The sequence below is a fragment of the Erinaceus europaeus genome, chromosome X, assembly GCF_950295315.1.
Source record: "Erinaceus europaeus chromosome X, mEriEur2.1, whole genome shotgun sequence".
NCBI lineage: Eukaryota > Metazoa > Chordata > Mammalia > Eulipotyphla > Erinaceidae > Erinaceus > Erinaceus europaeus.
The window spans coordinates 89,730,510-89,744,482 of record NC_080185.1 but is presented as its reverse complement, the minus strand read 5'-3'; the positions used below and the strand labels follow the sequence as shown (position 1 = coordinate 89,744,482).

At 45.8% G+C, this 13,973-nt stretch overlaps 1 long non-coding RNA gene across 1 annotated transcript in view; it reads right to left on the bottom strand.

Annotated features, from left to right (window-relative positions):
• Nucleotides 1–8,220: 8,220 nt before the first annotated feature.
• The window catches only part of LOC132535942 (uncharacterized), a 49,507-nt gene continuing 43,754 nt past the window's right edge, over nucleotides 8,221–13,973 (bottom strand). Inside the window, exon 4 of the long non-coding RNA XR_009547663.1 lies at nucleotides 8,221–8,564. This is a non-coding gene — a long non-coding RNA (uncharacterized LOC132535942). The remainder of the gene's footprint in view (nucleotides 8,565–13,973) is intronic.

Sequence of the window (13,973 nt, the reverse complement as noted above, 5' to 3'; positions counted from 1 at the left end):
AATATGTGCATTTAAACAGGTGTGTCACCACCGCTTGGCTCCACCTTTCCCCCCTTTCTTTTACTTGATAGGACAGAGAAAAATTGAGAGGGAAGGATGAGATAGAAAGGGAGAGAGACAGACAATTACAGCATTACAGGTGGGGACCAGAGGCTTTAAGCGGATCCTTGAGCATTTCTATAATGTGTGTGCTCGACTGGGTGTGCCAATATCTGGCCCTTCTTTCCACAAACATCATCTGGCATGCAGTTACTTTAGGGTTTGGAAATTAAGCAATGGAAAAGAAACGTAACAAAAACATCTGTTCCTTTGAGGCTGACATTCAATGGGAGGAAACAAACAAGAAAAAATTAAAATCAGGGAGCCGGAAAGTCTGAACTTCACCCACTCAAGTAGGAAGGCCTGGAAGCTTCTTCACAGACTGGGTGCCGGTAGCCAACCCCCTCCCATCTCCCATCCTCCCGTATCTCCAAACTCAGTGGCCAGTCACCTAACTCAAGTTGGACGTGCTAAGATCGACCCAGTCTGGAAAAGAAAAATTTCCCATGAGTGGTCATCCCACTTTCAGTTATCTTGTCCATCTCCAAAACTCTCTCCCTTTACACTGTCTGAACTGGAAGACGCTTTGAAGAGGGTTAAACCGGGAACAGCTGCTGGCTATGATAACATCACCCCAGAACTCATTCTTAACCTGGGTCCCACGGCAAAGAAGTGGCTCGCTTCATTCCTGTCCCACATCTTGGAATCTGAGTCTATGCCCAAAGTTTGGCGTCGTGCGAAGATTATAGCGGTTTTGAAACCAAAGAAAGACCCAACACTGGCCGCCAGCTATAGACCAATTTCTCTCCTTTCTGTGTGTTACAAACTCCTTGAGAGGCTGCTTCTGTCACGTATTTCTCATCTTACAGAGAAATTCCTATCACCCGCCCAAGCTGGTTTCCGCCCAGGAAGATCTACCTGCGAACAAGCCCTGGCCCTCTCAACTTACATTGAAAATGGATTCCAGAAGAATTTAAAGATGGGTGCTGTCTTTGTTGATCTCACAGCAGCCTATGACACGGTTTGGCACCGTGGTCTCCTAGTCAAGATCTCAAGATGCCTGCCTCCATGGGTGGCCAACACTATATCGTTTCTTCTCCGAAACAGAAGATTCCGGGTGCATCTGGGTGACAAGTCTAACAGATGGAGACTTGTCTCAAGTGGCCTCCCCCAGGGCTCTGTTCTGGCTCCTACGCTATTTAATATTTACATCAATGACCTCCCAGAAACTTCTTCAAGGAAGTTCACCTACGCCGATGACATCTGCTGTGCAACTCAGGCATCCAAGTTCGACATCCTCGAGGAAACACTCACGAAAGACATGTCTCTGATATCTGATTACTGTAAAAAATGGCGACTAATCCCTAGCACTGCAAAAATGGTATCATCTGTTTTCCATCTACACCATGCCTCGGCCTCGCATGAGCTTAATGTGCAGCTTGGCGATACGAGAATCCAGCATGAAGCCCAGCCAGTCTATCTTGACGTTACTCTCGATCGCACTCTGTCATTTCACAAACATCTGATAAAAACTGCAGCAAAGGTGGGCGCGAGGAATCACATCATTGCAAGACTGGCCAGCTCCTCATGGGGCGCGAGCACTTCCACACTACGATCATCATCTCTGGCATTATGCTATTCCACTGCAGAATACTGTGCCCCAGTATGGTTCCGTAGCCCCCATGTCCACTTGGTCGATTCCAAATTATATTCCTCCATGAGGATAATTTCTGGAACCATCCGTTCCACCCCCGTTCCATGGCTGCCAGTTCTTAGCAACATCGCCCCGACAGATATTCGTCGGGATGCGGCATCATCTAAGTTCATTTCCCATGTCTACGCTCGACTGGACCTGCCAATATACGCAGATGTCTTCGCCCACCCTGTCCAACGCTTGACGTCTTGTCACCCAATCTGGTCCCCTATGCCTACACTGAACTTCTCTGTTCCAGTCTCTTGGAAACAGAGTTGGCAGTCAGCTGAGGTAAAGAACAAACACCTCATCACAGACCCCTGCAAGCGTCAACCCGGCTTTGACCTAGCACGTTATGATCGGGCCCTCCTCAATCGCTATCGAACAGGCCATGGCCGGTGCGCCGCTATGTTCCATCGCTGGGGAGCCAGAGACGACCCGAACTGCCCCTGCGGCTACAGACAGACTGTGACCCACATAGTCAATGACTGCCACCTCTCCAGATTCAAAGGAGGACTCGAACCTTTACATCAGGCTCAACCTGACGCTGTTGACTGGCTACGGAAGAAGGGCAAACGCTTGAAGAAGAAGGGAGCCGGGCGGTAGCGCAGCGGGTTAAGCGCAGGTGGCGCTAAGCGCAAGGACCAGCATGAGGATCCTGGTTCGAGCCCCGGCTCCCCACCTGCAGGGGAGTCGCTTCACAGGCGGTGAAGCAGATCTGCAGGTGTCTGTCTTTCTCTCCTCTCTGTCTTCCCCTCCTCTCTCCATTTCTCTCTGTCCTATCCAACAACGACGACATCAACTACAACAACAATAAAAACAAAAGACAACAAGGGCAACAAAAGGGAAGATAAATAAATAAAAATTACAAAAAAAAGAGAATTCTAAAAAAAATTAAAATCAAACTCAAAAGATAAGTTGCTTGGGAGGTGGTATAAAGCATTGGATCATCAAGCACAAGGTGCTGAGTTCAATCCCTGACATTTCATGTGCCAGAGAGATGCTCTGGTTCTCTCCTCCCACCCATCTGCACTTTCCCTCTCTCATAAACGAAGAAGTCTTTAAAAATAAATTTAGGGAGTCGGGCGGTAGCGCAGTGGGTTAAGCGCAGGTGGTGCAAAGCGCAAGGACCGGCGTAAGGATCCGGGTTCCAGCCCCCGGCTCCCCACCTGCAGGGGAGTCGCTTCCCAGGCGGTGAAGCAGGTCTGCAGGTGTCTATCTTTCTCTCCCCCCTCTGTCTTCCCCTCCTCTCTCCATTTCTCTCTGTTCTATCCAATAACAACCACATCAATAACAACAACTTTAATAACTACAACAACAACAACAAAAAAGACAACAAGGGCAACAAAAGGGAAAATAAATAAATAAAATTTTAAAAAAATAAAAATAAATTTAAAAAAGGGAGACAGGCAGTAGAGAAACGAGTTAAGCACACATGGTATGAAGCACAAGGACTGGCATTAAGATCCCAATTCAAGCCCCTGGCTCCCCACCTACAGAGGGGTCGTTCCCCAAGCAGTGAAGCAGGTCCATAGTGTCTGTCTTTTTCTCCCCATCTCTATCTCCCCCTCCTCTCTCAATTTCTTTGTCTTATCTGACAATAACAATAGCAATAATAACAACAACAATAACAAGGACAACAAAATGGAAAAAAAATGGCCTCCAGGAACAGTGTATTCTTAGTGCAGGTACTGAGTCCCAGTGATAACCCTGGAGGTAAACAAACAAACAAGCAAACAAACTAGGGGACTGACAGTAGTGCATCCAGCTAAGTGCACACAGTATTATGTGCAAGGACCAGTGCAAGGATCGGGGTTTAAACCCCCAGCTCCCCACCTGCAGCGAGTCCTCTTCAGGAGCAGTGAAGCAGGTCTGCAGGTGTCTATCTTTCTCTTTCCTTCTCTATATTCCCCTCCTCTCTCCATTTCTCTCTCTTCTGTGCAACTAAATGAAAAAAAAATGGCCACCAGGAACAGTGGATTCATAGTGCTGGCACTCAGCCTGAGCGATAATCCTGGAGGAAATAAATAAGTAAATAAATAATTATTTTACTTAAATAAAGATGAATGAACAGAAAAATGACCTGACCGGGGCGGGGGGGGGGGGGGTCTGGCGGTAGCACAGAAGGTTAAGCACACGTGGCGCTAAGCGCAAGGACCGTCTTAAGGATCTCGGTTCGAGCCCCGGCTCCCCACCTGCAGGGGAGTTGCTTCACAGGCGGTGAAGCAGGTCCCCAGGTGTCTATCTTTCTCTCCCCCTCTCTGTCTTCCCCTCCTCTTTCCATTTCTCTCTGTCCTAGCCAACAACGATGACATCAGTAACAACGATAATAATAACCACAACAATGGTAAAACAACCAGGGTAACAAAAAAAAAAAAGGAAAAAAATGGCCTCCAGGAGCAGTGGATTTGTGGTGCAAGTGCCGCCAAGCTCCAACAATAACCCTGTAGGCCAAAAAAAAAAAAAAAAAAAAAAAGACTTCCAGAGGCGGGGCTACGGAGTAGCAGCAGCTGTGCTTCTCTCCTCTCCTCTCCAGGGTCAACTAGGAAGACCAAAGGAGACCACCTAGGACCGCAACAAGACAGGACTAGAACGACTTCAGGAACCCACCAAACCACCGGTGAGTGCAAACACGTGCAAAACTCTTTTCCTTATAAATTTTAAAGACATCTTCAGTGAAATGACTCCAATTACAAAGAAGACTAAGGCAAGCATAAACCTATGGGACTACATCAAATTAAAAAGCTTCTGCACAGCAAAAGAAACCACCACCCAAACCAAGAGACCCCTCACAGAATGGGAGAAGATCTTTACATGCCATACATCAGACAAGAGGTTAATAACCAGGTTATATAAAGAGCTTGCCAAACTCAACAGCAAGACAACAAATAACCCCATCCAAAAATGGGGGGAGGACATGGACAGAATATTCACCACAGAAGAGATCCAAAAGGCCAAGAAACACATGAAAAAATGCTCCAAGTCTTTGATTGTCAGAGAAATGCAAATAAAGACAATAACAAGATACCACTTCACTCCTGTGAGAATGTCATACATCAGAAAAGGTAACAGCAGCAAATGCTGGAGAGGTTATGGGGTCAAAGGAACCCTCCTGCACTGCTGGTGGGAATGTCAATTGGTCCAACCTCTGTGGAGAACAGTCTGGAGAACTCTCCGAAGGCTAGAAATGGACCTACCCTATGATCCTACAATTCCTCTCCTGGGGATAGATCCTAAGGAACCCAACACACCCATCCAAAAAGATCTGTGTATACATATGTTCTTAGCAGCACAATTTGTAATAGCCAAAACCTGGAAGCAACCCAGGTGTCCAACACCAGATGAGTGGCTGAGCAAGTTGTGGTATATATACACAATGGAATACTCTTCAGCTATAAAAAATGGTGACTTCACTGTTTTCAGCCGATCTTGGATGGACCTTGAAAAATTCATGTTAAGTGAAATACGTCAGAAACAGAAGGATGAATTTGGGATGATCTCACTTTCAGACAGAAGTTGAAAAACAGGATCAGAAGAGAAAACACAAATAGAACCTGAACTGGAATTGACATGTTTCACCAAAGTAAAAGACTGGTGTGGGTTGGGTTAAGAATACAGGTCCGAGAAGAATGACAGAGAACCTAGTGTGGGTTGTGTTGCTATATGGAAAACTGAGAAATGTTATGCATGTACAAACTATTGTATTTACTGTAGAATGTAAAACATTAATTCCCCAATAAAGAAATTTAAAAAATTACTGACATATCTCATTCAAACCCTTAACTTTCTCCTTCAATAAATGCATGGATCTTCAAAATCTAAAAAAAAAAAAAAATCACCTGACTGGTAAAATGTTGGACTTTCATTCCTGAGGTTCCCAGCTTGATCTCCAGCACCTCTCACTGCCCTGGACCTCTTCCCCTCACCCTTTCTGTCTCTCCTCTCTGTTTCATGTGAAACTCTCTGCCTCTCATATGTCATAAGTAAATGATGATTACAGATCATGATAAATGCTATGCAGAGCTGAGGGAAAATGACATCCAGAAGCAGGTAGTCAGGGAAAACCACTTGGAAGAGGTGACAGTGAACAGTGATCTTAGAGAGAGAGAGAGGACTCAAGCAGATGACTTTTGGGGGGAAGGACATTCCAGACTAAGGAAACAGCTAGTGCAAAAGCCCCCAAGAGGAGGATAAAGTTTGACCTGATACTGGGTGTGGCGCAAAGCGCAGGGACAGGCATAAGGATCCCGGTTCGAGCTCCCCACTCCCCACCTGCAGGGTGGTCGCTTCACAGACGGTGAGCCAGGTCTGCAGGTGTCTATCTTTCTCTCCCCCCTCTATCTTCCCCTCCTCTCTCCGGTTCTCTCTGTCCTATCCAACAAAAAACGACAACAACAAATAATCACAACAAGGCTACAACAACAAGGGCAACAAAAGGGGAAAAAAAGGCCTCAGGAGCAGTGGATTCATGGTGCAGTCACCGAGCCCCAGCAATAGCTCTGGAGGAAAAAAAAAAAAAAAAACCTAGTAATTCTGAGGCCATGTGTTGGCGCACACATAGTACCATGCAGAAGAGCTGAGTCTCAAGTCTCAGTCCCCCACTTGCAGGGAGGATGCTTCAGGAGTGGTGAATCAGTCCTGCAGATGTCTCTCTCTCTCTCTCTCTCTCTCTCTCTCTCTGTCTCCTCTTTCCCTCTCAAACTTTCTCTGCCCTATCAAATAAAAAGGAAGGAAGGAAGGGAATAAAGAAAGTAAAAAAGCAAAAAAAAAATTCAATTTGGGCTAGAAGATATTTCACTCCATAGAACACACACCTTACCATCTTTTTTTTTTTAAAAAAATTTAAATAGGTATTTACTTATTCCCTTTTTGTTGCCTTTGTTGTTTTTATTGTTGTAGTTATTATTGTTGTTGTTGATAATGTCGTCACTGGATAGGACAGAGAAATGGAGAGAGGAGGGGAAGACAGAGAGGGGGAGAGAAAGACAGACACCTGAAGACCTGCTTCACCGCTTGTGAAGTGACTCCCCTGCAGGTGGGGAGCCGGGGGCTTGAACTGGGATCCTTACGCTGGTCCTTGTGCTTGGCACCACCTGCGCTTAACCCACTGTGCTACTTCCTGACTCCCATACCTTACTATCTTTACCATGTATAAGGACCTGGCTTCAAGCCCCCAACCACCACATTGAAGCACCTTGCACGGTGGATCTCTCTCTCTTTCTCTCTATTTCCACCTCTCTCTCTCTCTCTCTGACATTGAAAGATGAGAAAGGGGAGTCTTCCCAGACAAAGTATAATACCATTCTATCAATATGATCCTTGATGGAGAGAGCACTCAGTGGTCAGATATCCCCATTCTTCACCTGCACAGAACATGCACAGGGGTCCTGATAGGCAGACGACTCCTCTCAATCTTTGTACTTGATTTACAGACCAGGGAATTATCACAGTGGCTATAGTACTGAACTCTCAGGTATGAGGTCCTGTGTTCAGTCTTCAGGATCATATGTGCCAGAGTGATAATCTGATATTCTCTCTCCCTCTCTCATTAAGAAATAAATAATTGAGGAGGCCAGGCGGTGGCTGCAGTGCGTTCAGTGCACATGGTGTGAAGTGCAAAGACTGGCCTAAGGGTCCCAGTTCGAGCCCCTGGCTCCCCACCTGTAGGGGGGTTGCTTCACGAGGGGTAAAGCAGGTCTGCAGGTGTCTATCTTTCTCTCCCCTCTCTGTATTCCCCTCCTCTCTCCATTTCTCTCTTTCCTATCCAACAATAACAACAGAAATAACAACAACAACAATAATAATCACAACAATGATAGATCAGTAAGGGCAACAAAATGGAAAAAAAATAGCCTCCAGGAGTAGTGGATTTGTGGTGCAGGCACCGGGCCCCAGCAATAACCCTGGAGGCAAAAATAAATAAATAAATAAATAAATAAATAAATAAATAATTGGGTGGGAGTAGATAGCATAATGGTTCTGTAAAGAGACGAGACTCTCATGTCTGAGGTTCTAAAGGTTGCAGGTTCACCATAAACCAGAGCGGAGGAGTAGTGTTCTGCTAAAAAAAAAAAAAAAAAAAAAGGAAAAATGTTCTTTTCCTTTTTAAAATTTATTTATAAAGTAAAAAATATTGCCAAGGGAGTCGGGTGGTGGCGCAGTGGGTTAAGCGCACGTGGCGCAAAGCGCAGAGACCGGCGTAAGGATCCCGGTTCAAGCCCCCAGCTCCCCACCTGCAGGGGAGTCGTTTCACGGCGGTGAAGCAGGTCTGCAGGTGTCTATCTTTCTCTCCCCTCTCTCTCTGTCTTCCCCTCCTCTCTCCATTTCTCTCTGTCCTATCCAACAACAAAGCAACGTCAACAATGGCAATAATAACCGCAACGAGGCTGCAACAACTAGGGCAACAAAAAGGGGGAAAAATGGCCTCCAGGAGTGGTGGATTCATGGTGCAGGCACCGAGCCCAGCAATAACCCTGTAGGAAAAATATATATATATTGCCAAGACCATAGGATAAGAGGGGTAAAATTCCACACAATTCCCACCACCAGAGCTCTGTATCCCATCCCCTCCTTTGAAAAAAGCTTTCCTACTCTTTGTCTCTCTGGGAGCATGGATCCAGGATCATTATGGGGTATGGGGTGCAGATGGTGGAAGGTCTGGCTTCTGTAACTGCTTCTCCATTGGACATGGGCGTTGGCAGGTCAGTCCATACTCCCAGCCTGTTTCTATCTTTCCCTCATGGGGCAGGGCTCTGCAGAGGTGGGGCTCCAGAGTATCGTTAGTGAGGTTGTCTGCTGGGGGAAGTCAGGTTGGCATCATGCAACTTGATGTCTGAAAAAGCATTTAGAGACAAAGAAGAAAATGGTGTTTAATAATCAGGAACCTGGGGGTCGGGCGTTAGCGCAGCGGGTTAAGCACACGTGCTGCAAAGCGCAAGGACCTGCATAAGGATGCCGGTTCCAGCCCCTGGGTCCCCACCTGCAGGGGAGTCCCTTTACAGGCGGTGAAGTAGGTCTGCAGGTGTCTATCTTTCTCTCCCCCTCTCTGTCTTCCCCTCCTCTCTCCATTTCTCTCTGTCCTATCCAACAAACGACATCATCAACAACAATAATAACCACAACAAGGCTACAACAACAAGGGCAACAAAAGGGGAAAAAATGGCCTCCAGGAGCAGTGGATTCATGGTGCAGGCGCTGAGCCCCAGCAATAACCCTGGAGGCAAATAAATAAATAAATAATCAGGAACCTCAAGGCAAGAATATAACTGATGAGATTTGGGGTCTCTGTTTTGGAAAAAGATAGTAGGTTTAATTTAGTTATATCCCAAGGACACCATGCCTTTAGCAATTTTGCCTGCTCCCAACAGCTAACATGCAGGTGGACCAAAGGTATTGTCTGGGGAGATGGTGTCAGAGTTGGAAACAGGACTAGAAAGCTGGATCATGGAAGAGAGTAGCTCCCAAATGTGGGGAAAGTTTATAAGTATTGTTAACTGTAAACCTCACTGATTTGATCTGGGGCCTATATTCTATCCAGGAGCCTGTGTAACCTCTGCATCTCTGTAGGTCTGAGCTCTCATTCTGTGACCAGAGCTAAGAGCTTTCTTGGCTACACCTATAGCCAGATCTATCTTCCTCGAGTGGTAGAGTATGTTGGTCCAATCTCCCTTCAGAGAATGTGGTAGTCCCTACCATTGTTGATCCACATTGAGGGCAAGGTCCTGTAGAGGCCCATAAGGAGGTCCATTATGTTGTTCCTGATGGAGCTGACCAGAGACAGTGGAGAGAGGGATCTGTTAGAGATCTAGGCCCATCATGTCTGTGTGGGGATCCCAGGATTCTCTGACTAGGGCCCCAGGAAATGAGGTGGCTTGGCAGTCAGTAATCAAAGGAGGTATCATTAAAGTATGCTGGTCTCTTGCCCTTATCCAGCTTTTGCAGTACAGGAAATAAATCTTAAAAAAATAAATAAAAGGCCTGGGGAGATAACATAATGGTTCTGCAAAAGACTGTCATGCCTGGGAGTCGGGCTGTAGCGCAGCGGGTTAAGCGCAGGTGGCGCAAAGCACAAGGACCGGCATAAGGATCCCGGTTCGAACCCCGGTTCCCCACCTGCAGGGGAGTCGCTTCACAAGCGGTGAAACAGGTGTGCAGGTGTCTGTCTTTCTCTTCCCCTCTCTGTCTTCCCCTCCTCTCTCCATGACGACATCAATAACAACAACAATAATGACTAACAATAAAACAACAAGGGCAACAAAGGGAATAAATAAATAAAATAAATATTAAAAAAAAAAAAAGACTGTCATGCCTGAGGCTCGGAAGTCCCAGGTTTAATCCCCTGAATAACCAAAAGCCAGAGCTGAGCAGTACTCTAGTCCCTCTCTTATCTCTATCTTTTTCTTTTTCTCTCTTGTTAAAATAAAAATTTAAAAAATAAAAATAATTAAATTGCTCTCATGGGTGGAGGGGGAGACACAGATTATTGGTGATGTGTGTGGTGTGGACAATTTTGCAAACCACTATTAAATCACTAGTAAAAAAAATATCAGGATGCCTCCCAATTAAAAAAAAAAATTAAAAAAATGAAGATAACTTTCTTTTTTTTATTGGATAGGACAGAGATACATTGAGAGAGGAGGGGACAGATAGGGAGAGAAAGACAGACATCTGCAGATCTGCTTCACCACTTGTGAAGCGACCCCCCACCCCTGCAGGTGGGGAGCCGGGGTTCATGCTAAGGTCCTCACTCGGGGTCTTTGCACTTCATATTATGTGTGTTTACCCCGGTGCACCACTGCCCAACCCCCAAGATCACTTTCTTTTTACACATTTAAAAGAGTGAGATAGAGAGTGAGCCAGACAGGAGAAATACTCACAGCAGTGTTTCAGGTGAGGACAAGGGGCTTGAACCCAGGCTCTCATGCATGGTAACATATGTGGGCTACTCAGTGAGCTGCCACCTGACAACTCCTCCTCCTTCTTTAAAAGTGAGCTGCAAGGCCCTGGAGATGACAAAATAAAAATCAAAGACTCTTCCCGATGGAGTAATCAGAAACTCTTCACATCAAAGTCTAGAATCCAGGCCCCTACTTCTGATGTTTGAAATCTGGTGGATTTGGCATCTTAGCTCTTCTATCTTCAGAGGAGGAAGATAATGGTGAAGAGGAGTCAGAGAGGCAGGATTCTTTCATCTGCTGAGCCCTGGGGTGATAGAGTGGTGGGGGGGCAGGGCTGAGAGGAAATAAGCCAGGCAAGGGGTGCAGCCAGTGTGTCAAAAAGGAGGTGTGAGGAGTGGGAGCAGGGCTGGGAGATAGTTCACCTGGTAGAGCACACAGGTCACCGTGAGGGAGGACCTGAGTTTGAACCTTGGGCCTGGCTACAGGAAGAAAGCATCATGAGCGGGAGTCACGCGGTAGCACAATGGGTTAAGTCGCGTGTGGCGCTAAAGCGCAAGGACCCGCATAAGGATCCTGGTTTGAGCCCAGGTGGGGTGCCAGGGACTTGAACTGGGAACCAGGATCTTTGCACAGGTTCTTGTGCTTCATACTATGTATGCATAACTGGGTGCACTACCGCCTGCCCCCCTCTTTCTCTCTATACATCTCTCTGTCTCTGAGCCTCTCCAAAAGCAAAAAAAAGGGGGGTCTGGCGGTGGCGCAGTGGGTTAAGCGCATGTGGCGCAAAGCGCAAGGACCAGCGTAAGGATCCCAGTTCGAGCCCCTGGCTCCCCACCTGCAGTGGGGTCACTTCACAGGCGGTGAAGCAGGTCTGCAGGTGTCAATCTTTCTCTCCCCCTCTCTGTCTTCCCTCCTCTCTCCATTTCTTTCTGTCCTATCCAACAACAAACGACATCAACAATGGCAATAATGATAGCCACAGCGAGGCTACAACAACAAGGGCAACAAAAGGGGGAAATATGGCCTCCAGGAGCGGTGGGTTCATTCATGGTGCAGGCACCGAGCCCAGCAATAACCCTGGAGGAAAGAAAAAAAAAGTGGCTTCCAGGAACGGTGGAGTTGTTCAGGCACTGAGCCCGTGACAACTCTGATGTGGAAAAAAAAAAGGGGGGGCAGAAAATGAAAAAAAGAAAAAAAGAAAGTGGAGAAAGAAAATAATCCCCATTAGTGGTGGAGAAATGGTTCAAATAGGTACAGCATGGGACTTGCGTGCTTGAGGCTATTGGTTTGATTCCTGCGGTCGTCATTCTGCATTATTCATTTATTTGAGTTTTCATAGATGAAGAAACTGTCCATGGTAGGGGAGATAGCATAACAGTTCTGCAAAAAGACTCTCATTTCTTTTTAAAAAAATGTTTAGTATTTCTTTCTATTTTTTATATTATCTTTATTTATTTATTGGATAGAGGCAGCCAGAAATTGAGAGAGGAGGAAGATAGAGAGGGAAAGAGATAGAGAGACACCTGCAGCCCTGCTTTACCACTCATGAAGTTTTCCCCTGCAGTTGGGGACCAGGGGCTCGAACTGGGGTCCTTTTGAACTGTAACATGTGTGTTCAACCAGGTGCGCCACCACCTGGCCCCAAGAGTCTCATTTCTAAGGCTCCAAAGTTCCAGGTTTAATCCCCTGCACCACCATAACCCAGAGCTGAACAGTGCTCTGGTAAAATAAAATAAATAAATAAATGAATGAATGAATGAAAGAAATTGGCCAAAGTCCACAGACCCCTGAATTTATGTTTTCCATTTTTATTTGTGATTAACAGTGTGTTTCGAAGATTGTTAGATTAACTGTAATCTAACAATACTTCCACACCATACCCACTGCCAATGTTCTGTGTTCCGTAAGCTCCCAAAGATAGTCACCGTAGTTCTCCCAAGTCTTAGAAACTTTGTTTACTTCTGTTTTTTTTTAAAGATTCTATGTTTCAGTTCTCTAGATTCCATATGAGAGGAACCATCTGACAATTGTCTTTCATTATTTTATTTACTTTGCTAAGCATAATCGCCTCCAGTTCCATCCATTTCGTTCCAAAGTTTTTATTCCTTTTGTTCCAAAGGAATAAAAACATATCATGTTTTTATTTTTTTAAATTTATTTATTTCCTTTTTGTTGCCCTTGCTGTTTTATTGTTGTAGTTAGTGATTTCGTTCTTATGGATAGGACAGAGAGAAATGGAGAGAGGAGAGGAAGACAGAGGGGGAGAGAAAGATAGACACCTGCAGACCTGCTTCACCGCTTGTGAAGTGACCCCCCCCCCCCCGCAGGTGGGGAGCTGGGGGCTCGAACTGGGATCCTTGTGCTTCGTATTATGTGCACTTAACCCAGTGGTCCATGCCCGACCTCCTCCATAACTCATAAGGTAATTCCACTTGTATTTGTTTGAGAACTGTCAATACAGCACAGGCTCCTACATTTAGGCTGAAAGAAGCCATGTTTTGAACGTGTGTGTGTGTGTGTGTGTGTGTGTGTTCCTGTGTGTGTGTGTCTTGCCAAGGGCAATTGTGGGCCCATCATTTGATCATCCTAAAAGGTCTAAGGGAGGTGATGTACAGTGGAGTTTGCTTGTTGACTATTCTACTCAAGGCAAGCAGGGCCTGGTGGAAACTTGGACACTTCTATGCCTCAAATTTATTTACTTATCTTTAAGATTTTATTTATTCATTAATGGGAAAGATAGGAGGAGAGAGACAGACAGAGAGAAAGAACCAGACATCACTCTGGTAAAAGTGCTGCCAGGGGTTGAACTCTGGCACTCCTGCTTGAGAGTCCAATGCTTTATCCACTACACTATCTCCCGGACAACACATTTACTTATTTACTGATTTATTTATTTATTTATTTATAAGAGAAGGAGAGAGAGAGAGAGAGAGAGAGATAGCAAGCCAGGTGGTGGCACACCTGGTTAAACGCACATTTGACAGTGTGCAAAGACCCAGGTTCAAGCCCCTGGTCCCCACCTGCAGGGGGAAAGCTTTACAAGTGATGGAGCAGGGTCTTCAGGTGTCTCTCTGTCTCTTTCCCTCTCTATTTCCCCCTCCTTCCTCAATTTCTGTCTCTATCCAATAATAAATAAATAAAATATTAACATAAATTAAAAATATTAAAACAATAGCATTGTGGTGGTACTTGTGATGCTGGGGATAGAAGTTAGGACCTTCTGCTATATCAACTGCATCATCTCCTGGGCCTCGAGGCTATTTCTGCAGTCAACTCACAGCTGGACTGGCAGGTGGGTGGGCAGAATAACCACTTGGTCAACCAGTTACCTATAGAAGTCATGG